The sequence below is a fragment of the Etheostoma spectabile genome, unplaced genomic scaffold, assembly GCF_008692095.1.
Source record: "Etheostoma spectabile isolate EspeVRDwgs_2016 unplaced genomic scaffold, UIUC_Espe_1.0 scaffold00003451, whole genome shotgun sequence".
Taxonomy (NCBI): domain Eukaryota; kingdom Metazoa; phylum Chordata; class Actinopteri; order Perciformes; family Percidae; genus Etheostoma; species Etheostoma spectabile.
The window spans coordinates 13,439-34,176 of record NW_022603029.1 but is presented as its reverse complement, the minus strand read 5'-3'; the positions used below and the strand labels follow the sequence as shown (position 1 = coordinate 34,176).

Below are 20,738 nucleotides of genomic sequence, written 5' to 3'. Positions count from 1 at the left end.
GAAGAATGCTCACAGCTTAGTACTAGGAAAACAAGTTTGGTCCCTACTGAAAAATTTCCTGTCCATTCAATGACATAGTGGTTAAATAAACAGTTTTCAACAGTTTTAAGGCTTAATGTTCGGTTTTATGAGGCTGTGGACGGCTTTGAGGGACAGGTAGATGCATCACATATTCTGTGGTGGACATAGACTGAAGACTTCATTTGCCTAGCAATAACTCATTGAAGACATATAGATCATGTTAATAGGGCTTATGGTCCTTGTACAGCTGTGACCTCATGGAAAGGTCAGTTTGGGTCAAGATGCCAATCACTTGCATCTTCTGTATGACTGTACACCCCTGAGGGTGGAGAAATGCTGGACCATGTCTGTTGTAAGTGCTAAACCAAGTCCAGTTTAATGTTGGAGGAGTTTGGAGCATCCTTTCGCAGCGGCATTTTCATAGTCTATGAGGTTTTACTGAGACGTGATTTATGTGGTTGAAAACTTTACCCAATACCCAGCAGGATGACTTGAAATATAGTCAGCTCTGCAATTTTTGTCAGTCTCATGGGAGACTTTACTTGTGTTGAATATTAAAGCCAGTTGACATAGGTAAGTGAGAACTATTAGTATCTTGTTATAATTATTTATCCATGTTGTCTAGTTCAGCAGAATGATCAAATTAGCCTGTCCAAATGGTGTATACTTTCAGCTGTAATGCAATGGCCACAATCTGCAGTTCCTGGAATGGCCGCTTGATGCTGGCTGCAAAGTCATTCAGTCACCATTGACTTCTATTCTGAAATGCCCACATTTACACAGCAGAAGGAAGAATGCTCACAGCTTAGTACTAGAAAACAAGTTTGGTCCCTACTGACAAATTTCCTGTCCATTACAAGACATAGTGGTTAAAATAAAAGTTTTCAAACAGCTTAACGTTCTTGTTTTTTGAGGAGTGACGGCTTTGAGTGACAGGTAGATGCATCACATATTCTGTGGCTGACATAGACTGAAGACTTCATTTGCCTAGCAATAACTCATTGAAGAATATAGATCATGTTTCATATGGCTTATGGTCCTGTACAGCTGTGACCTCATGGAAAGGTCAGTTTGGTCAAGAAGCCAATCACTTGCATCTTCTGTATGACTGTACACCCCCTGAGGGTGGAGAAATGATGGCATGTCTGTTGTGAGTGCTAAACCAGGTCCAGTTTAATGTTGGAGGCCTTTAGCATCCTTTCGCAGCGGCATTCATAGTCTATGAGGTTTTACTGAGACGTGATTATGCTAGTTGAAAACTTTAACCAATACCCCGCCGGGATGACTTGAAATATAGTCAGCTCTGGCAATTTTTGTCAGTTCATGGGAGACTTTACCTGTGTATGAATATTAAGCCAGTTGACATAGGTAAGTGAGAACATTAGTATCTTGTTATAAGTATTTATCCAATGTTGTCCTAGTTCAGCAGAATGATCAAATTAGCCTGTCCAAATGGTGCAGTACTTTCAGCTGTAATGCAAGGCCTGATCTGCAGTTCCTGGAATGGCCGCTTGATGCTGGCTGCAAAAGTCATTCAGTCACCATTGACTTCTGTTCTGAAATGCCTACATTTACAGCAGAAGCAACCATGCTCACAGCTTAGTACTAGAAAACAGGTTTGTCCTTCTGAAAAAATTTCTGGCTGCAAAAGTCATTCAGTCACCATTGACTTCTATTCTGAAATGCCCACATTTACAGCAGAAGCAACCATGCTCACAGCTTAGTACTAGAAAACAAGTTTGGTCCCTACTGACAAATTTCCTGTCCATTACAATGACATAGTGGTTAAAATAAACAGTTTTCAACAGTTTTAAGGCTTAACGTTCTGTTTTATTGGAGTGGACGGCTTTGAGTGACAGGTAGATGCATCACATATTCTGTGGCTGACATAGACTGAAGACTTCATTTGCCTAGCAATAACTCATTGAAGACATATAGATCATGTTTCATATGGCTTATGGTCCTTGTACAGCTGTGACCTCATGGAAAGGTCAGTTGGGTCAAGAAGCCAATCACTTGCATCTTCTGTATGACTGTACCCCCTGAGGGTGGAGAAATGATGGACCATGTCTGTTGTGAGTGCTAAAACAAGTCCAGTTTAATGTTGGAGGACTTTAAGCATCCTTTCGCAGCGGCATTTTCATAGTCTATGAGGTTTTACTGAGACGTGATTATTGCTGGTTGAAAACTTACCCAATACCCCGCCGGGATGACTTGAAATATAGTCAGCTCTGGCAATTTTTGTCAGTCTCATGGGAGACTTTACTTGTGTATGAATATAAAGCCAGTTGACATAGGTAAGTGAGAACTATTAGTATCTTGTTATAAGTATTATCCAATGTTGTCTAGTTCAGCAGAATGATCAAATTAGCCTGTCCAAATGGTGTAGTACTTTCAGCTGTAATGCAATGGCCAAATCTGCAGTTCCTGGAATGGCCGCTTGATGCTGGCTGCAAAAGTCATTCAGTCACCATTGACTTCTGTTCTGAAATGCCTACATTTACAGCAGAAGCAACCATGCTCACAGCTTAGTACTAGAAAACAGGTTTGGTCCCTTCTGAAAGATTTCTGGCTGCAAAAGTCATTCAGTCACCATTGACTTTATTCTGAAATGCCCACATTTACAGCAGAAGCAACCATGCTCACAGCTTAGTACTAGAAAACAAGTTTGGTCCCTACTGACAAATTTCTGTCCATTACAATGACATAGTGGTTAAAATAAACAGTTTTCAACAGTTTAAGGCTTAAGTTCTGTTTTATTGAGGAGTGGACGGCTTTGAGTGACAGGTAGATGCATCACATATTCTGTGGCTGACATAGACTGAAGACTTCATTTGCCTAGCAATAACTCATTGAAAACATATAGATCATGTTTCATATGGCTTATGGTCCTTGTACAGCTGTGACCTCATGGAAAGGTCAGTTTGGGTCAAGAAGCCAATCACTTGCATCTTCTGTATGACTGTACACCCCCTGAGGGTGGAGAAATGATGGACCATGTCTGTTGTAAGTGCTAAACCAGGTCCAGTTTAATGTTGGAGGACTTTAAGTCATCCTTTCGCAGCGGCATTTTCATAGTCTATGAGGTTTTACTGAGACGTGATTATTGCTGGTTGAAAACTTTACCCAATACCCCGCCGGGATGACTCGAAATATAGTCAGCTCTGGCAATTTTTGTCAGTCTCATGGGAGACTTTACCTTGTGTATGAATATTAAAGCCAGTTGACATAGGTAAGTGAGAGTTATTAGTTTCTTGTTATAATTATTTATCCAATGTTGTCCTAGTTCAGCAGAATGATCAAATTAGCCTGTCCAAATGGTGTAGTACTTTCAGCTGTAATGCAATGGCCAAATCTGCAGTTCCTGGAATGGACGCTTGATGCTGGCTGCAAAAGTCATTCAGTCACCATTGACTTCTATTCTGAAATGCCCACATTTACAGCAGAAGGAAGAATGCTCACAGCTTAGTACTAGAAAACAGGTTTGGTCCCTTCTGAAAAGATTTCTGGCTGCAAAAGTCATTCAGTCACCATTGACTTCTATTCTGAAATGCCCACATTTACAGCAGAAGGAAGAATGCTCACAGCTTAGTACTAGAAAACAAGTTTGGTCCCTACTGACAAATTTCCTGTCCATTACAATGACATAGTGGTTAAAATAAACAGTTTTCAACAGTTTTAAGGCTTAATGTTCTGTTTTATTGAGGAGTGGACGGCTTTGAGTGACAGGTAGATGCATCACATATTCTGTGGCTGACATAGACTGAAGACTTCATTTGCCTAGCAATAACTCATTGAAGACATATAGATCATGTTTCATATGGCTTATGGTCCTTGTACAGCTGTGACCTCATGGAAAGGTCAGTTTGGGTCAAGAAGCCAATCACTTGCATCTTCTGTATGACTGTACACCCCCTGAGGGTGGAGAAATGATGGACCATGTCTGTTGTAAGTGCTAAACCAAGTCCAGTTTAATGTTGGAGGACTTGAGCATCCTTTCGCAGCGGCATTTTCATAGTCTATGAGGTTTTACTGAGACGTGATTATTGCTGGTTGAAAACTTTACCCAATACCCCGCCGGGATGACTTGAAATATAGTCAGCTCTGGCAATTTTGTCAGTCTCATGGGAGACTTTACTTGTGTATGAATATTAAAGCCAGTTGACATAGGTAAGTGAGAACTATTAGTATCTTGTTATAAGTATTTATCCAATGTTGTCCTAGTTCAGCAGAATGATCAAATTAGCCTGTCCAAATGGTGCAGTACTTTCAGCTGTAATGCAATGGCCTGATCTGCAGTTCCTGGAATGGCCGCTTGATGCTGGCTGCAAAAGTCATTCAGTCACCATTGACTTCTATTCTGAAATGCCCACATTTACAGCAGAAGCAACCATGCTCACAGCTTAGTACTAGAAAACAAGTTTGGTCCCTACTGACAAATTTCCTGTCCATTACAATGACATAGTGGTTAAAATAAACAGTTTTCAACAGTTTTAGGCTTAATGTTCTGTTTTATTGAGGAGTGGACGGCTTTGAGTGACAGGTAGATGCATCACATATTCTGTGGCTGACATAGACTGAAGACTTCATTTGCCTAGCAATAACTCATTGAAGACATATAGATCATGTTTCATATGGCTTATGGTCCTTGTACAGCTGTGACCTCATGGAAAGGTCAGTTTGGGTCAAGAAGCCAATCACTTGCATCTTCTGTATGACTGTACACCCCCTGAGGGTGGAGAAATGATGGACCATGTCTGTTGTAAGTGCTAAACCAGTCCAGTTTAATGTTGGAGGACTTTAGAGCATCCTTTCGCAGCGGCATTTCATAGTCTATGAGGTTTTACTGAGACGTGATTATTGCTGGTTGAAAACTTTACCCAATACCCCGCCGGGATGACTTGAAATATAGTCAGCTCTGGCAATTTTTGTCAGTCTCATGGGAGACTTTACCTTGTGTATGAATATTAAAGCCAGTTGACATAGGTAAGTGAGAACTATTAGTATCTTGTTATAAGTATTTATCCAATGTTGTCCTAGTTCAGCAGAATGATCAAATTAGCCTGTCCAAATGGTGCAGTACTTTCAGCTGTAATGCAATGGCCAAATCTGCAGTTCCTGGAATGGCCGCTTGATGCTGGCTGCAAAAGTCATTCAGTCACCATTGACTTCTGTTCTGAAATGCCCACATTACAGCAGAAGCAACCATGCTCACAGCTTAGTACTAGAAAACAGGTTGGTCCCTTCTGAAAGATTTCTGGCTGCAAAAGTCATTCAGTCACCATTGACTTCTGTTCTGAAATGCCACATTTACACAGCAGAAGCACCATGCTCACAGCTGGTACTAGAAAACAGGTTTGGTCTACTTATTCTGGCTGCAAAAGTCATCAGTCACCATGACTTCTATTCTGAAATGCCCACATTTACAGCAGAAGCAACCATGCTCACAGCTTAGCACTAGAAAACAAGTTTTGTCCCTACTGACAAATTTCCTGTCCATCACAATGACATAGTGGTTAAAATAAACAGTTTTCAACAGTTTTAAGGCTTAACGTTCTGTTTTATTGAGGAGTGGACGGCTTTGAGTGACAGGTAGATGCATCACATATTCTGTGGCTGACATAGACTGAAGACTTCATTTGCCTAGCAATAACTCATTGAAAACATATAGATCATGTTTCATATGGCTTATGGTCCTTGTACAGCTGTGACCTCATGGAAAGGTCAGTTTGGGTCAAGAAGCCAATCACTTGCATCTTCTGTATGACTGTACACCCCCTGAGGGTGGAGAAATTATGCACCATGTCTGTTGTGAGTGCTAAACCAGATCCAGTATAATGTTGGAGAACTTCAAGTCATCCTTTCGCCACGGCATTTTCATAGTCTATGAGGTTATACTGAGACGTGATTATTGCTGGTTGAAAACTTTACCCAATACCCCGCCGGGATGACTTGAAAATAGTCAGCTCTGGCAATTTTTGTCAGTCTCATGGGAGACTTTACCTTGGTATGAATATTAAAGCCAGTTGACATAGGTAAGTGAGAACTATTAGTATCTTGTTATAAGTATTTATCCAATGTTGTCCTAGTTCAGCAGAATGATCAAATTAGCCTGTCCAAATGGTGCAGTACTTTCAGCTGTAATGCAATGGCCAAATCTGCAGTTCCTGGAATGGCCGCTTGATGCTGGCTGCAAAAGTCATTCAGTCACCATTGACTTCTATTCTGAAATGCCCACATTTACAGCAGAAGCAACCATGCTCACAGCTTAGTACTAGAAAACAAGTTGGTCCCTACTGACAAATTTCCTGTCCATTACAATGACATAGTGGTTAAAATAAACAGTTTTCAACAGCTTAACGTTCTGTTTTATTGAGGAGTGGACGGCTTTGAGTGACAGGTAGATGCATCACATATTCTGTGGCTGACATAGACTGAAGACTTCATTTGCCTAGCAATAACTCATTGAAAACATATAGATCATGTTTCATATGGCTTATGGTCCTTGTACAGCTGTGACCTCATGGAAAGGTCAGTTTGGTCAAGAAGCCAATCACTTGCATCTTCTGTATGACTGTACCCCCTGAGGGTGGAGAAATGATGGACCATGTCTGTTGTGAGTGCTAAACCAGGTCCAGTTTAATGTTGGAGGACTTTAAGTCATCCTTTCGCAGCGGCATTTCATAGTCTATGAGGTTTTACTGAGACGTGATTATTGCTGGTTGAAAACTTTACCCAATACCCCGCCGGGATGACTTGAAATATAGTCAGCTCTGGCAATTTTTGTCAGTCTCATGGGAGACTTTACCTTGTGTATGAATATTAAAGCCAGTTGACATAGGTAAGTGAGAACTATTAGTATCTTGTTATAATTATTTATCCAATGTTGTCCTAGTTCAGCAGAATGATCAAATTAGCCTGTCCAAATGGTGCAGTACTTTCAGCTGTAATGCAATGGCAAAATCTGCAGTTCCTGGAATGGCCGCTTGATGCTGGCTGCAAAAGTCATTCAGTCACCATTGACTTCTGTTCTGAAATGCCCACATTTACAGCAGAAGCAACCATGCTCACAGCTTAGTACTAGAAAACAGTTTGGTCCCTTCTGAAAAGATTCTGGCTGCAAAAGTCATTCAGTCACCATTGACTTCTATTCTGAAATGCCCACATTTACAGCAGAAGCAACCATGCTCACAGCTTAGTACTAGAAAACAAGTTTGGTCCCTACTGACAAATTTCCTGTCCATTACAATGACATAGTGGTTAAAATAAACAGTTTTCAACAGTTTTAAGGCTTAATGTTCTGTTTTATTGAGGAGTGGACGGCTTTGAGTGACAGGTAGATGCATCACATATTCTGTGGCTGACATAGACTGAAGACTTCATTTGCCTAGCAATAACTCATTGAAGACATATAGATCATGTTTCATATGGCTTATGGTCCTTGTACAGCTGTGACCTCATGGAAAGGTCAGTTTGGGTCAAGAAGCCAATCACTTGCATCTTCTGTATGACTGTACACCCCTGAGGGTGGAGAAATGATGGACCATGTCTGTTGTAAGTGCTAAACCAGGTCCAGTTTAATGTTGGAGGACTTTAAGCATCCTTTCGCAGCGGCATTTTCATAGTCTATGAGGTTTTACTGAGACGTGATTATTGCTGGTTGAAAACTTTACCCAATACCCCGCCGGGATGACTTGAAATATAGTCAGCTCTGGCAATTTTTGTCAGTCTCATGGGAGACTTTACCTTGTGTATGAATATTAAAGCCAGTTGACATAGGTAAGTGAGAACTATTAGTATCTTGTTATAAGTATTTATCCAATGTTGTCCTAGTTCAGCAGAATGATCAAATTAGCCTGTCCAAATGGTGTAGTACTTTCAGCTGTAATGCAATGGCCAAATCTGCAGTTCCTGGAATGGCCGCTTGATGCTGGCTGCAAAAGTCATTCAGTCACCATTGACTTCTATTCTGAAATGCCCACATTTACAGCAGAAGCAACCATGCTCACAGCTTAGTACTAGAAAACAAGTTTGGTCCCTACTGACAAATTTCCTGTCCATTACAATGACATAGTGGTTAAAATAAACAGTTTTCAACAGTTTTAAGGCTTAACGTTCTGTTTTATTGAGGAGTGGACGGCTTTGAGTGACAGGTAGATGCATCACATATTCTGTGGCTGACATAGACTGAAGACTTCATTTGCCTAGCAATAACTCATTGAAAACATATAGATCATGTTTCATATGGCTTATGGTCCTTGTACAGCTGTGACCTCATGGAAAGGTCAGTTTGGGTCAAGAAGCCAATCACTTGCATCTTCTGTATGACTGTACACCCCCTGAGGGTGGAGAAATGATGGACCATGTCTGTTGTGAGTGCTAAACCAGGTCCAGTTTAATGTTGGAGGACTTTAGTCATCCTTTCGCAGCGGCATTTTCATAGTCTATGAGGTTTTACTGAGACGTGATTATTGCTGGTTGAAAACTTTACCAATACCCCGCCGGGATGACTTGAAATATAGTCAGCTCTGGCAATTTTTGTCAGTCTCATGGGAGACTTTACGTTGTGTATGAATATTAAAGCCTGTTGACATAGGTAAGTGAGAACTATTAGTATCTTGTTATAAGTATTTATCAAATGTTGTCCTAGTTCAGCAGAATGATCAAATTACCCTGCCCAAATGGTGCAGTACTTTCAGCTGTAATGCAATGGCCTGATCTGCAGTTCCTCGAATGGCCGCTTGATGCTGGCTGCAAAAGTCATTCAGTCACCATTGACTTCTGTTCTGAAATGCCTACATTTACAGCAGAAGCAACCATGCTCACAGCTTGGTACTAGAAAACAGGTTTGGTCAATACTGAAAAAAATTCTGGCTGCAAAAGTCATTCAGTCACCATTGACTTCTATTCTGAAATGCCCACATTTACAGCAGAAGGAAGAATGCTCACAGCTTAGTACTAGAAAACAAGTTTGGTCCCTACTGACAAATTTCCTGTCCATTACAATGACATAGTGGTTAAAATAAACAGTTTTCAACAGTTTTAAGGCTTAACGTTCTGTTTTATTGAGGAGTGGACGGCTTTGAGTGACAGGTAGATGCATCACATATTCTGTGGCTGACATAGACTGAAGACTTCATTTGCCTAGCAATAACTCATTGAAAACATATAGATCATGTTTCATATGGCTTATGGTCCTTGTACAGCTGTGACCTCATGGAAAGGTCAGTTTGGGTCAAGAAGCCAATCACTTGCATCTTCTGTATGACTGTACACCACCTGAGGGTGGAGAAATGATGGACCATGTCTGTTGTAAGTGCTAAACCAAGTCCAGTTTAATGTTGGAGGACTTTAGGGCATCCTTTCACAGCGGCATTTTCATAGTCTATGAGGTTTTACTGAGACGTGATTATTGCTGGTTGAAAACTTTACCCAATACCCCGCCGGGATGACTTGAAATATAGTCACCTCTGGCAATTTTTGTCAGTCTCATGGGAGACTTTACCTTGTGTATGAATATTAAAGCCAGTTGACATAGGTAAGTGAGAACTATTAGTATCTTGTTATAATTATTTATCCAATGTTGTCCTAGTTCAGCAGAATGATCAAATTAGCCTGTCCAAATGGTGCAGTACTTTCAGCTGTAATGCAATGGCAAAATCTGCAGTTCCTGGAATGGCCGCTTGATGCTGGCTGCAAAAGTCATTCAGTAACCATTGACTTCTATTCTGAAATGCCCACATTTACAGCAGAAGCAACCATGCTCACAGCTTAGTACTAGAAAACAGGTTTGGTCCTTCTGAAAAGATTTCTGGCTGCAAAAGTCATTCAGTCACCATTGACTTCTATTCTGAAATGCCCACATTTACAGCAGAAGCAACCATGCTCACAGCTTAGTACTAGAAAACAAGTTTGGTCCCTACTGACAATTTCCTGTCCATTACAATGACATAGTGGTTAAAATAAACAGTTTTCAACAGTTTTAAGGCTTAATGTTGTTTTATTGAGGAGTGGACGGCTTTGAGTGACAGGTAGATGCATCACATATCTGTGGCTGACATAGACTGAAGACTTCATTTGCCTAGCAATAACTCATTGAAGACATATAGATCATGTTTCATATGGCTTATGGTCCTTGTACAGCTGTGACCTCATGGAAAGGTCAGTTTGGGTCAAGAAGCCAATCACTTGCATCTTCTGTATGACTGTACACCCCTGAGGGTGGAGAAATGATGGACCATGTCTGTTGTAGTGCTAAACCAAGTCCAGTTTAATGTTGGAGGAGTTTGTAGCATCCTTTCGCAGCGGCATTTTCATAGTCTATGAGGTTTTACTGAGACGTGATTATTGCTGGTTGAAAACTTTACCCAATACCCCGCCGGGATGACTTGAAATATAGTCAGCTCTGGCAATTTTTGTCAGTCTCATGGGAGACTTTACTTGTGTATGAATATTAAAGCCAGTTGACATAGGTAAGTGAGAACTATTAGTATCTTGTTATAAGTATTTATCCAATGTTGTCCTAGTTCAGCAGAATGATCAAATTAGCCTGTCCAAATGGTGCAGTACTTTCAGCTGTAATGCAATGGCCTGATCTGCAGTTCCTGGAATGGCCGCTTGATGCTGGCTGCAAAAGTCATTCAGTCACCATTGACTTCTATTCTGAAATGCCCACATTTACAGCAGAAGCAACATGCTCACAGCTTAGTACTAGAAAACAAGTTTGGTCCCTACTGACAAATTTCCTGTCCATTACAATGACATAGTGGTTAAAATAAACAGTTTTCAACAGTTTTAAGGCTTAATGTTCTGTTTTATTGAGGAGTGGACGGCTTTGAGTGACAGGTAGATGCATCACATATTCTGTGGCTGACATAGACTGAAGACTTCATTTGCCTAGCAATAACTCATTGAAACATATAGATCATGTTTCATATGGCTTATGGTCCTTGTACAGCTGTGACCTCATGGAAAGGTCAGTTTGGGTCAAGAAGCCAATCACTTGCATCTTCTGTATGACTGTACACCCCCTGAGGGTGGAGAAATGATGGACCATGTCTGTTGTGAGTGCTAAACCAGGTCCAGTTTAATGTTGGAGGACTTTAGGGCATCCTTTCGCAGCGGCATTTTCATAGTCTATGAGGTTTTACTGAGACGTGATTATTGCTAGTTGAAAACTTTACCCAATACCCCGCCGGATGACTTGAAATATAGTCAGCTCTGGCAATTTTGTCAGTCTCATGGGAGACTTTACTTGTGTATGAATATTAAAGCCAGTTGACATAGGTAAGTGAGAACTATTAGTATCTTGTTATAAGTATTTATCCAATGTTGTCCTAGTTCAGCAGAATGATCAAATTAGCCTGTCCAAATGGTGCAGTACTTTCAGCTGTAATGCAATGGCCTGATCTGCAGTTCCTGGAATGGCCGCTTGATGCTGGCTGCAAAAGTCATTCAGTCACATTGACTTCTGTTCTGAAATGCCACATTTACAGCAGAAGCAACCATGCTCACAGCTTAGTACTAGAAAACAGGTTTGGTCCCTACTGAAAAAAATTCTGGCTGCAAAAGTCATTCAGTCACCATTGACTTCTATTCTGAAATGCCCACATTTACAGCAGAAGCAAGAATGCTCACAGCTTAGTACTAGAAAACAAGTTTGGTCCCTACTGACAAATTTCCTGTCCATTACAATGACATAGTGGTTAAAATAAACAGTTTTCAACAGTTTTAAGGCTTAACGTTCTGTTTTATTGAGGAGTGGACGGCTTTGAGTGACAGGTAGATGCATCACATATTCTGTGGCTGACATAGACTGAAGACTTCATTTGCCTAGCAATAACTCATTGAAAACATATAGATCATGTTCATATGGCTTATGGTCCTTGTACAGCTGTGACCTCATGGAAAGGTCAGTTTGGGTCAAGAAGCCAATCACTTGCATCTTCTGTATGACTGTACACCCCTGAGGGTGGAGAAATGATGGACCATGTCTGTTGTAAGTGCTAAACCAGGTCCAGTTTAATGTTGGAGGACTTTAGGCATCCTTTCGCAGCGGCATTTTCATAGTCTATGAGGTTTTACTGAGACGTGATTATTGCTGGTTGAAAACTTTACCCAATACCCCGCCGGGATGACTTGAAATATAGTCAGCTCTGGCAATTTTTGTCAGTCTCATGGGAGACTTTACCTTGTGTATGAATATTAAAGCCAGTTGACATAGGTAAGTGAGAACTATTAGTATCTTGTTATAAGTATTTATCCAATGTTGTCCTAGTTCAGCAGAATGATCAAATTAGCCTGTCCAAATGGTGCAGTACTTTCAGCTGTAATGCAATGGCAAATCTGCAGTTCCTGGAATGGCCGCTTGATGCTGGCTGCAAAAGTCATTCAGTCACCATTGACTTCTGTTCTGAAATGCCTACATTTACAGCAGAAGCAACCATGCTCACAGCTTAGTACTAGAAAACAGGTTTGGTCCCTTCTGAAAAGATTTCTGGCTGCAAAAGTCATTCAGTCACCATTGACTTCTATTCTGAAATGCCCACATTTACAGCAGAAGCAACCATGCTCACAGCTTAGTACTAGAAAACAAGTTTGGTCCCTACTGACAAATTTCCTGTCCATTACAATGACATAGTGGTTAAAATAAACAGTTTTCAACAGTTTTAAGGCTTAATGTTCTGTTTTATTGAGGAGTGGACGGCTTTGAGTGACAGGTAGATGCATCACATATTCTGTGGCTGACATAGACTGAAGACTTCATTTGCCTAGCAATAACTCATTGAAGACATATAGATCATGTTTCATATGGCTTATGGTCCTTGTACAGCTGTGACCTCATGGAAAGGTCAGTTTGGGTCAAGAAGCCAATCACTTGCATCTTCTGTATGACTGTACACCCCTGAGGGTGGAGAAATGATGGACCATGTCTGTTGTAAGTGCTAAACCAAGTCCAGTTTAATGTTGGAGGACTTTGTAGCATCCTTTCGCAGCGGCATTTTCATAGTCTATGAGGTTTTACTGAGACGTGATTATTGCTGGTTGAAAACTTTACCCAATACCCCGCCGGGATGACTTGAAATATAGTCAGCTCTGGCAATTTTTGTCAGTCTCATGGGAGACTTTACCTTGTGTATGAATATTAAAGCCAGTTGACATAGGTAAGTGAGAACTATTAGTATCTTGTTATAAGTATTTATCCAATGTTGTCCTAGTTCAGCAGAATGATCAAATTAGCCTGTCCAAATGGTGCAGTACTTTCAGCTGTAATGCAATGGCCAAATCTGCAGTTCCTGGAATGGCCGCTTGATGCTGGCTGCAAAAGTCATTCAGTCACCATTGACTTCTGTTCTGAAATGCCTACATTTACAGAAGAAGCAACCATGCTCACAGCTTAGTACTAGAAAACAAGTTTGGTCCCTACTGACAAATTTCCTGTCCATTACAATGACATAGTGGTTAAAATAAACAGTTTTCAACAGTTTTAAGGCTTAATGTTCTGTTTTATTGAGGAGTGGATGGCTTTGAGTGACAGGTAGATGCATCACATATTCTGTGGCTGACATAGACTGAAGACTTCATTTGCCTAGCAATAACTCATTGAAAACATATAGATCATGTTTCATATGGCTTATGGTCCTTGTACAGCTGTGACCTCATGGAAAGGTCAGTTTGGTCAAGAAGCCAATCACTTGCATCTTCTGTATGACTGTACACCCCCTGAGGGTGGAGAGAAATATGCCATGTCTGTTGTGAGTGCTAAACCAGGTCCAGTTTAATGTTGGAGGACTTTAGGGCATCCTTTCGCAGCGGCATTTTCATAGTCTATGAGGTTTTACTGAGACGTGATTATTGCTAGTTGAAAACTTTACCCAATACCCCGCCGGGATGACTTGAAATATAGTCAGCTCTGGCAATTTTTGTCAGTCTCATGGGAGACTTTACCTTGTGTATGAATATTAAAGCCAGTTGACATAGGTAAGTGAGAACTATTAGTATCTTGTTATAAGTATTTATCCAATGTTGTCCTAGTTCAGCAGAATGATCAAATTAGCCTGTCCAAATGGTGCAGTACTTTCAGCTGTAATGCAATGGCCTGATCTGCAGTTCCTGGAATGGCCGCTTGATGCTGGCTGCAAAAGTCATTCAGTCACCATTGACTTCTGTTCTGAAATGCCTACATTTACAGCAGAAGCAACCATGCTCACAGCTTGGTACTAGAAAACAGGTTTGGTCAATACTGAAAAAAATTCTGGCTGCAAAAGTCATTCAGTCACCATTGACTTCTATTCTGAAATGCCCACATTTACAGCAGAAGGAAGAATGCTCACAGCTTAGTACTAGAAAACAAGTTTGGTCCCTACTGACAAATTTCCTGTCCATTACAATGACATAGTGGTTAAAATAAACAGTTTTCAACAGTTTTAAGGCTTAACGTTCTGTTTTATTGAGGAGTGGACGGCTTTGAGTGACAGGTAGATGCATCACATATTCTGTGGCTGACATAGACTGAAGACTTCATTTGCCTAGCAATAACTCATTGAAGAATATAGATCATGTTTCATATGGCTTATGGTCCTTGTACAGCTGTGACCTCATGGAAAGGTCAGTTTGGGTCAAGAAGCCAATCACTTGCATCTTCTGTATGACTGTACACCACCTGAGGGTGGAGAAATGATGGACCATGTCTGTTGTAAGTGCTAAACCAAGTCCAGTTTAATGTTGGAGGACTTTAGGGCATCCTTTCACAGCGGCATTTTCATAGTCTATGAGGTTTTACTGAGACGTGATTATTGCTGGTTGAAAACTTTACCCAATACCCCGCCGGGATGACTTGAAATATAGTCACCTCTGGCAATTTTTGTCAGTCTCATGGGAGACTTTACTTGTGTATGAATATTAAAGCCAGTTGACATAGGTAAGTGAGAACTATTAGTATCTTGTTATAAGTATTTATCCAATGTTGTCCTAGTTCAGCAGAATGATCAAATTAGCCTGTCCAAATGGTGCAGTACTTTCAGCTGTAATGCAATGGCAAAATCTGCAGTTCCTGGAATGGCCGCTTGATGCTGGCTGCAAAAGTCATTCAGTCACCATTGACTTCTATTCTGAAATGCCACATTTACAGCAGAAGCAACCATGCTCACAGCTTAGTACTAGAAAACAGGTTTGGTCCCTTCTGAAAAGATTTCTGGCTGCAAAAGTCATTCAGTCACCATTGACTTTTATTCTGAAATGCCCACATTTACAGCAGAAGCAACCATGCTCACAGCTTAGTACTAGAAAACAAGTTTGGTCCCTACTGACAAATTTCCTGTCCATTACAATGACATAGTGGTTAAAATAAACAGTTTTCAACAGTTTTAAGGCTTAATGTTCTGTTTTATTGAGGAGTGGACGGCTTTGAGTGACAGGTAGATGCATCACATATTCTGTGGCTGACATAGACTGAAGACTTCATTTGCCTAGCAATAACTCATTGAAGACATATAGATCATGTTTCATATGGCTTATGGTCCTTGTACAGCTGTGACCTCATGGAAAGGTCAGTTTGGGTCAAGAAGCCAATCACTTGCATCTTCTGTATGACTGTACACCCCTGAGGGTGGAGAAATGATGGACCATGTCTGTTGTAAGTGCTAAACCAAGTCCAGTTTAATGTTGGAGGACTTTAGCATCCTTTCGCAGCGGCATTTTCATAGTCTATGAGGTTTTACTGAGACGTGATTATTGCTGGTTGAAAACTTTACCCAATACCCCGCCGGGATGACTTGAAATATAGTCAGCTCTGGCAATTTTTGTCAGTCTCATGGGAGACTTTACCTTGTGTATGAATATTAAAGCCAGTGGACATAGGTAAGTGAGAACTATTAGTATCTTGTTATAAGTATTTATCCAATGTTGTCCTAGTTCAGCAGAATGATCAAATTAGCCTGTCCAAATGGTGTAGTACTTTCAGCTGTAATGCAATGGCCTGATCTGCAGTTCCTGGAATGGCCGCTTGATGCTGGCTGCAAAAGTCATTCAGTCACCATTGACTTCTATTCTGAAATGCCCACATTTACAGCAGAAGCAACCATGCTCACAGCTTAGTACTAGAAAACAAGTTTGGTCCCTACTGACAAATTTCCTGTCCATTACAATGACATAGTGGTTAAAATAAACAGTTTTCAACAGTTTTAAGGCTTAATGTTCTGTTTTATTGAGGAGTGGACGGCTTTGAGTGACAGGTAGATGCATCACATATTCTGTGGCTGACATAGACTGAAGACTTCATTTGCCTAGCAATAACTCATTGAAAACACATAGATAATGTTTCATATGGCTTATGGTCCTTTTACAGCTGTGACCTCATGGAAAGGTCAGTTTTGGTCAAGAAGCCAATCACTTGCATCTTCTGTATGACTGTACACCCCCTGAGGGTGGAGAAATGATGGACCATGTCTGTTGTGAGTGCTAAACCAGGTCCAGTTTAATGTTGGAGGACTTTAGGCATCCTTTCGCAGCGGCATTTTCATAGTCTATGAGGTTTTACTGAGACGTGATTATTGCTAGTTGAAAACTTTACCCAATACCCCGCCGGGATGACTTGAAATATAGTCAGCTCTGGCAATTTTTGTCAGTCTCATGGGAGACTTTACCTTGTGTATGAATATTAAAGCCAGTTGACATAGGTAAGTGAGAACTATTAGTATCTTGTTATAAGTATTTATCCAATGTTGTCCTAGTTCAGCAGAATGATCAAATTAGCCTGTCCAAATGGTGTAGTACTTTCAGCTGTAATGCAATGGCCAAATCTGCAGTTCCTGGAATGGCCGCTTGATGCTGGCTGCAAAAGTCATTCAGTCACCATTGACTTCTGTTCTGAAATGCCTACATTTACAGCAGAAGCAACCATGCTCACAGCTTGGTACTAGAAAACAGGTTTGGTCAATACTGAAAAAAATTCTGGCTGCAAAAGTCATTCAGTCACCATTGACTTCTATTCTGAAATGCCCACATTTACAGCAGAAGCAACCATGCTCACAGCTTAGTACTAGAAAACAAGTTTGGTCCCTACTGACAAATTTCCTGTCCATTACAATGACATAGTGGTTAAAATAAACAGTTTTCAACAGCTTAACGTTCTGTTTTATTGAGGAGTGGACGGCTTTGAGTGACAGGTAGATGCATCACATATTCTGTGGCTGACATAGACTGAAGACTTCATTTGCCTAGCAATAACTCATTGAAGAATATAGATCATGTTTCATATGGCTTATGGTCCTTGTACAGCTGTGACCTCATGGAAAGGTCAGTTTGGGTCAAGAAGCCAATCACTTGCATCTTCTGTATGACTGTACACCCCCTGAGGGTGGAGAAATGATGCACCATGTCTGTTGTAAGTGCTAAACCAGGTCCAGTTTAATGTTGGAGGACTTTAAGTCATCCTTTCGGAGCGGCATTTTTATAGTCTATGAGGTTTTACTGAGACGTGATTATTGCTGGTTGAAAACTTTACCCAATACCCCGCCGGGATGACTTGAAATATAGTCAGCTCTGGCAATTTTTGTCAGTCTCATGGGAGACTTTACCTTGTGTATGAATATTAAAGCCTGTTGACATAGGTAAGTGAGAACTATTAGTATCTTGTTATAAGTATTTATCCAATGTTGTCCTAGTTCAGCAGAATGATCAAATTAGCCTGTCCAAATGGTGCAGTACTTTCAGCTGTAATGCAATGGCCTGATCTGCAGTTCCTGGAATGGCCGCTTGATGCTGGCTGCAAAAGTCATTCAGTCACCATTGACTTCTATTCTGAAATGCCCACATTTACAGCAGAAGCAACCATGCTCACAGCTTAGTACTAGAAAACAAGTTTGGTCCCTACTGACAAATTTCCTGTCCATTACAATGACATAGTGGTTAAAATAAACAGTTTTCAACAGCTTAACGTTCTGTTTTATTGAGGAGTGGACGGCTTTGAGTGACAGGTAGATGCATCACATATTCTGTGGCTGACATAGACTGAAGACTTCATTTGCCTAGCAATAACTCATTGAAGACATATAGATCATGTTTCATATGGCTTATGGTCCTTGTACAGCTGTGACCTCATGGAAAGGTCAGTTTGGGTCAAGAAGCCAATCACTTGCATCTTCTGTATGACTGTACACCCCCTGAGGGTGGAGAAATGATGGACCATGTCTGTTGTAAGTGCTAAACCAGGTCCAGTTTAATGTTGGAGGACTTTAAGTCATCCTTTCGCAGCGGCATTTTCATAGTCTATGAGGTTTTACTGAGACGTGATTATTGCTGGTTGAAAACTTTACCCAATACCCCGCCGGGATGACTTGAAATATAGTCAGCTCTGGCAATTTTTGTCAGTCTCATGGGAGACTTTACCTTGTGTACGAATATTAAAGCCAGTGGACATAGGTAAGTGAGAACTATTAGTATCTTGTTATAAGTATTTATCCAATGTTGTCCTAGTTCAGCAGAATGATCAAATTAGCCTGTCCAAATGGTGCAGTACTTTCAGCTGTAATGCAATGGCCTGATCTGCAGTTCCTGGAATGGCCGCTTGATGCTGGCTGCAAAAGTCATTCAGTCACCATTGACTTCTGTTCTGAAATGCCTACATTTACAGCAGAAGCAACCATGCTCACAGCTTAGTACTAGAAAACAGGTTTGGTCCCTTCTGAAAAAATTTCTGGCTGCAAAAGTCATTCAGTCACCATTGACTTCTATTCTGAAATGCCCACATTTACAGCAGAAGCAACCATGCTCACAGCTTAGTACTAGAAAACAAGTTTGGTCCCTACTGACAAATTTCCTGTCCATTACAATGACATAGTGGTTAAAATAAACAGTTTTCAACAGTTTTAAGGCTTAACGTTCTGTTTTATTGAGGAGTGGACGGCTTTGAGTGACAGGTAGATGCATCACATATTCTGTGGCTGACATAGACTGAAGACTTCATTTGCCTAGCAATAACTCATTGAAAACATATAGATCATGTTTCATATGGCTTATGGTCCTTGTACAGCTGTGACCTCATGGAAAGGTCAGTTTGGGTCAAGAAGCCAATCACTTGCATCTTCTGTATGACTGTACACCCCCTGAGGGTGGAGAAATGATGGACCATGTCTGTTGTAAGTGCTAAACCAAGTCCAGTTTAATGTTGGAGGACTTTAAGTCATCCTTTCGCAGCGGCATTTTCATAGTCTATGAGGTTCTACTGAGACGTGATTATTGCTGGTTGAAAACTTTACCCAATACCCCGCCGGGATGACTTGAAATATAGTCAGCTCTGGCAATTTTTGTCAGTCTCATGGGAGACTTTACCTTGTGTATGAATATTAAAGCCAGTTGACATAGGTAAGTGAGAGTTATTAGTTTCTTGTTATAATTATTTATCCAATGTTGTCCTAGTTCAGCAGAATGATCAAATTAGCCTGTCCAAATGGTGTAGTACTTTCAGCTGTAATGCAATGGCCAAATCTGCAGTTCCTGGAATGGCCGCTTGATGCTGGCTGCAAAAGTCATTCAGTCACCATTGACTTCTATTCTGAAATGCCCACATTTACAGCAGAAGGAAGAATGCTCACAGCTTAGTACTAGAAAACAGGTTTGGTCCCTTCTGAAAAGATTTCTGGCTGCAAAAGTCATTCAGTCACCATTGACTTCTATTCTGAAATGCCCACATTTACAGCAGAAGGAAGAATGCTCACAGCTTAGTACTAGAAAACAAGTTTGGTCCCTACTGACAAATTTCCTGTCCATTACAATGACATAGTGGTTAAAATAAACAGTTTTCAACAGTTTTAAGGCTTAATGTTCTGTTTTATTGAGGAGTGGACGGCTTTGAGTGACAGGTAGATGCATCACATATTCTGTGGCTGACATAGACTGAAGACTTCATTTGCCTAGCAATAACTCATTGAAGACATATAGATCATGTTTCATATGGCTTATGGTCCTTGTACAGCTGTGACCTCATGGAAAGGTCAGTTTGGGTCAAGAAGCCAATCACTTGCATCTTCTGTATGACTGTACACCCCTGAGGGTGGAGAAATGATGGACCATGTCTGTTGTGAGTGCTAAACCAAGTCCAGTTTAATGTTGGAGGACTTTGGAGCATCCTTTCGCAGCGGCATTTTCATAGTCTATGAGGTTTTACTGAGACGTGATTATTGCTGGTTGAAAACTTTACCCAATACCCCGCCGGGATGACTTGAAATATAGTCAGCTCTGGCAATTTTTGTCAGTCTCATGGGAGACTTTACTTTGTGTATGAATATTAAAGCCAGTTGACATAGGTAAGTGAGAACTATTTGTATATTGTTATAAGTATTTATCCAATGTTGTCCTAGTTCAGCAGAATGATCAAATTAGCCTGTCCAAATGGTGTAGTACTTTCAGCTGTAATGCAATGGCCTGATCTGCAGTTCCTGGAATGGCCGCTTGATGCTGGCTGCAAAAGTCATTCAGTCACCATTGACTTCTATTCTGAAATGCCCACATTTACAGCAGAAGCAACCATGCTCACAGCTTAGTACTAGAAAACAGGTTTGGTCCCTTCTGAACAAATTTCTGGCTGCAAAAGTCATTCAGTCACCATTGACTTCTGTTCTGAAATGCCTACATTTACAGCAGAAGCAACCATGCTCACAGCTTAGTACTAGAAAACAAGTTTGGTCCCTACTGACAAATTTCCTGTCCATTACAATGAC

The 20,738-nt window shown here is 40.8% G+C and overlaps 22 non-coding genes and 1 pseudogene across 22 annotated transcripts; all 23 read left to right on the top strand.

Moving 5' to 3' along the window:
* Window positions 1-419: 419 nt before the first annotated feature.
* LOC116676577 (U4 spliceosomal RNA) lies at window positions 420-557 on the top strand. The gene has a single exon (XR_004328774.1). It is a non-coding gene; the product is annotated as a U4 spliceosomal RNA (small nuclear RNA).
* A 658-nt stretch (window positions 558-1,215) lies between these two features.
* Window positions 1,216-1,369, top strand: LOC116676579 (uncharacterized; annotated as a pseudogene).
* Window positions 1,370-2,141: 772 nt separating this feature from the next.
* LOC116676564 (U4 spliceosomal RNA) lies at window positions 2,142-2,281 on the top strand. Its single transcript, XR_004328761.1, has one exon. It is a non-coding gene; the product is annotated as a U4 spliceosomal RNA (small nuclear RNA).
* Window positions 2,282-3,073: 792 nt separating this feature from the next.
* Window positions 3,074-3,214, top strand: LOC116676556 (U4 spliceosomal RNA). The gene has a single exon (XR_004328754.1). It is a non-coding gene; the product is annotated as a U4 spliceosomal RNA (small nuclear RNA).
* A 799-nt stretch (window positions 3,215-4,013) lies between these two features.
* Window positions 4,014-4,153, top strand: LOC116676574 (U4 spliceosomal RNA). Its single transcript, XR_004328771.1, has one exon. It is a non-coding gene; the product is annotated as a U4 spliceosomal RNA (small nuclear RNA).
* A 675-nt stretch (window positions 4,154-4,828) lies between these two features.
* On the top strand, window positions 4,829-4,968 carry LOC116676570 (U4 spliceosomal RNA). The gene has a single exon (XR_004328767.1). It is a non-coding gene; the product is annotated as a U4 spliceosomal RNA (small nuclear RNA).
* A 910-nt stretch (window positions 4,969-5,878) lies between these two features.
* LOC116676567 (U4 spliceosomal RNA) lies at window positions 5,879-6,018 on the top strand. Its single transcript, XR_004328764.1, has one exon. It is a non-coding gene; the product is annotated as a U4 spliceosomal RNA (small nuclear RNA).
* A 665-nt stretch (window positions 6,019-6,683) lies between these two features.
* Window positions 6,684-6,823, top strand: LOC116676568 (U4 spliceosomal RNA). The gene has a single exon (XR_004328765.1). It is a non-coding gene; the product is annotated as a U4 spliceosomal RNA (small nuclear RNA).
* Window positions 6,824-7,620: 797 nt separating this feature from the next.
* Window positions 7,621-7,761, top strand: LOC116676554 (U4 spliceosomal RNA). Its single transcript, XR_004328752.1, has one exon. It is a non-coding gene; the product is annotated as a U4 spliceosomal RNA (small nuclear RNA).
* A 677-nt stretch (window positions 7,762-8,438) lies between these two features.
* On the top strand, window positions 8,439-8,578 carry LOC116676560 (U4 spliceosomal RNA). The gene has a single exon (XR_004328757.1). It is a non-coding gene; the product is annotated as a U4 spliceosomal RNA (small nuclear RNA).
* Window positions 8,579-9,379: 801 nt separating this feature from the next.
* Window positions 9,380-9,520, top strand: LOC116676566 (U4 spliceosomal RNA). Its single transcript, XR_004328763.1, has one exon. It is a non-coding gene; the product is annotated as a U4 spliceosomal RNA (small nuclear RNA).
* A 794-nt stretch (window positions 9,521-10,314) lies between these two features.
* Window positions 10,315-10,455, top strand: LOC116676553 (U4 spliceosomal RNA). Its single transcript, XR_004328751.1, has one exon. It is a non-coding gene; the product is annotated as a U4 spliceosomal RNA (small nuclear RNA).
* A 675-nt stretch (window positions 10,456-11,130) lies between these two features.
* On the top strand, window positions 11,131-11,269 carry LOC116676572 (U4 spliceosomal RNA). The gene has a single exon (XR_004328769.1). It is a non-coding gene; the product is annotated as a U4 spliceosomal RNA (small nuclear RNA).
* A 795-nt stretch (window positions 11,270-12,064) lies between these two features.
* On the top strand, window positions 12,065-12,205 carry LOC116676552 (U4 spliceosomal RNA). Its single transcript, XR_004328750.1, has one exon. It is a non-coding gene; the product is annotated as a U4 spliceosomal RNA (small nuclear RNA).
* A 799-nt stretch (window positions 12,206-13,004) lies between these two features.
* LOC116676551 (U4 spliceosomal RNA) lies at window positions 13,005-13,145 on the top strand. Its single transcript, XR_004328749.1, has one exon. It is a non-coding gene; the product is annotated as a U4 spliceosomal RNA (small nuclear RNA).
* Window positions 13,146-13,821: 676 nt separating this feature from the next.
* LOC116676558 (U4 spliceosomal RNA) lies at window positions 13,822-13,962 on the top strand. Its single transcript, XR_004328755.1, has one exon. It is a non-coding gene; the product is annotated as a U4 spliceosomal RNA (small nuclear RNA).
* Window positions 13,963-14,762: 800 nt separating this feature from the next.
* LOC116676565 (U4 spliceosomal RNA) lies at window positions 14,763-14,903 on the top strand. Its single transcript, XR_004328762.1, has one exon. It is a non-coding gene; the product is annotated as a U4 spliceosomal RNA (small nuclear RNA).
* Window positions 14,904-15,699: 796 nt separating this feature from the next.
* Window positions 15,700-15,840, top strand: LOC116676550 (U4 spliceosomal RNA). The gene has a single exon (XR_004328748.1). It is a non-coding gene; the product is annotated as a U4 spliceosomal RNA (small nuclear RNA).
* Window positions 15,841-16,517: 677 nt separating this feature from the next.
* LOC116676546 (U4 spliceosomal RNA) lies at window positions 16,518-16,658 on the top strand. Its single transcript, XR_004328744.1, has one exon. It is a non-coding gene; the product is annotated as a U4 spliceosomal RNA (small nuclear RNA).
* A 792-nt stretch (window positions 16,659-17,450) lies between these two features.
* Window positions 17,451-17,591, top strand: LOC116676571 (U4 spliceosomal RNA). Its single transcript, XR_004328768.1, has one exon. It is a non-coding gene; the product is annotated as a U4 spliceosomal RNA (small nuclear RNA).
* Window positions 17,592-18,261: 670 nt separating this feature from the next.
* Window positions 18,262-18,402, top strand: LOC116676549 (U4 spliceosomal RNA). Its single transcript, XR_004328747.1, has one exon. It is a non-coding gene; the product is annotated as a U4 spliceosomal RNA (small nuclear RNA).
* Window positions 18,403-19,203: 801 nt separating this feature from the next.
* Window positions 19,204-19,344, top strand: LOC116676559 (U4 spliceosomal RNA). Its single transcript, XR_004328756.1, has one exon. It is a non-coding gene; the product is annotated as a U4 spliceosomal RNA (small nuclear RNA).
* Window positions 19,345-20,144: 800 nt separating this feature from the next.
* On the top strand, window positions 20,145-20,285 carry LOC116676548 (U4 spliceosomal RNA). The gene has a single exon (XR_004328746.1). It is a non-coding gene; the product is annotated as a U4 spliceosomal RNA (small nuclear RNA).
* Window positions 20,286-20,738: the final 453 nt, after the last annotated feature.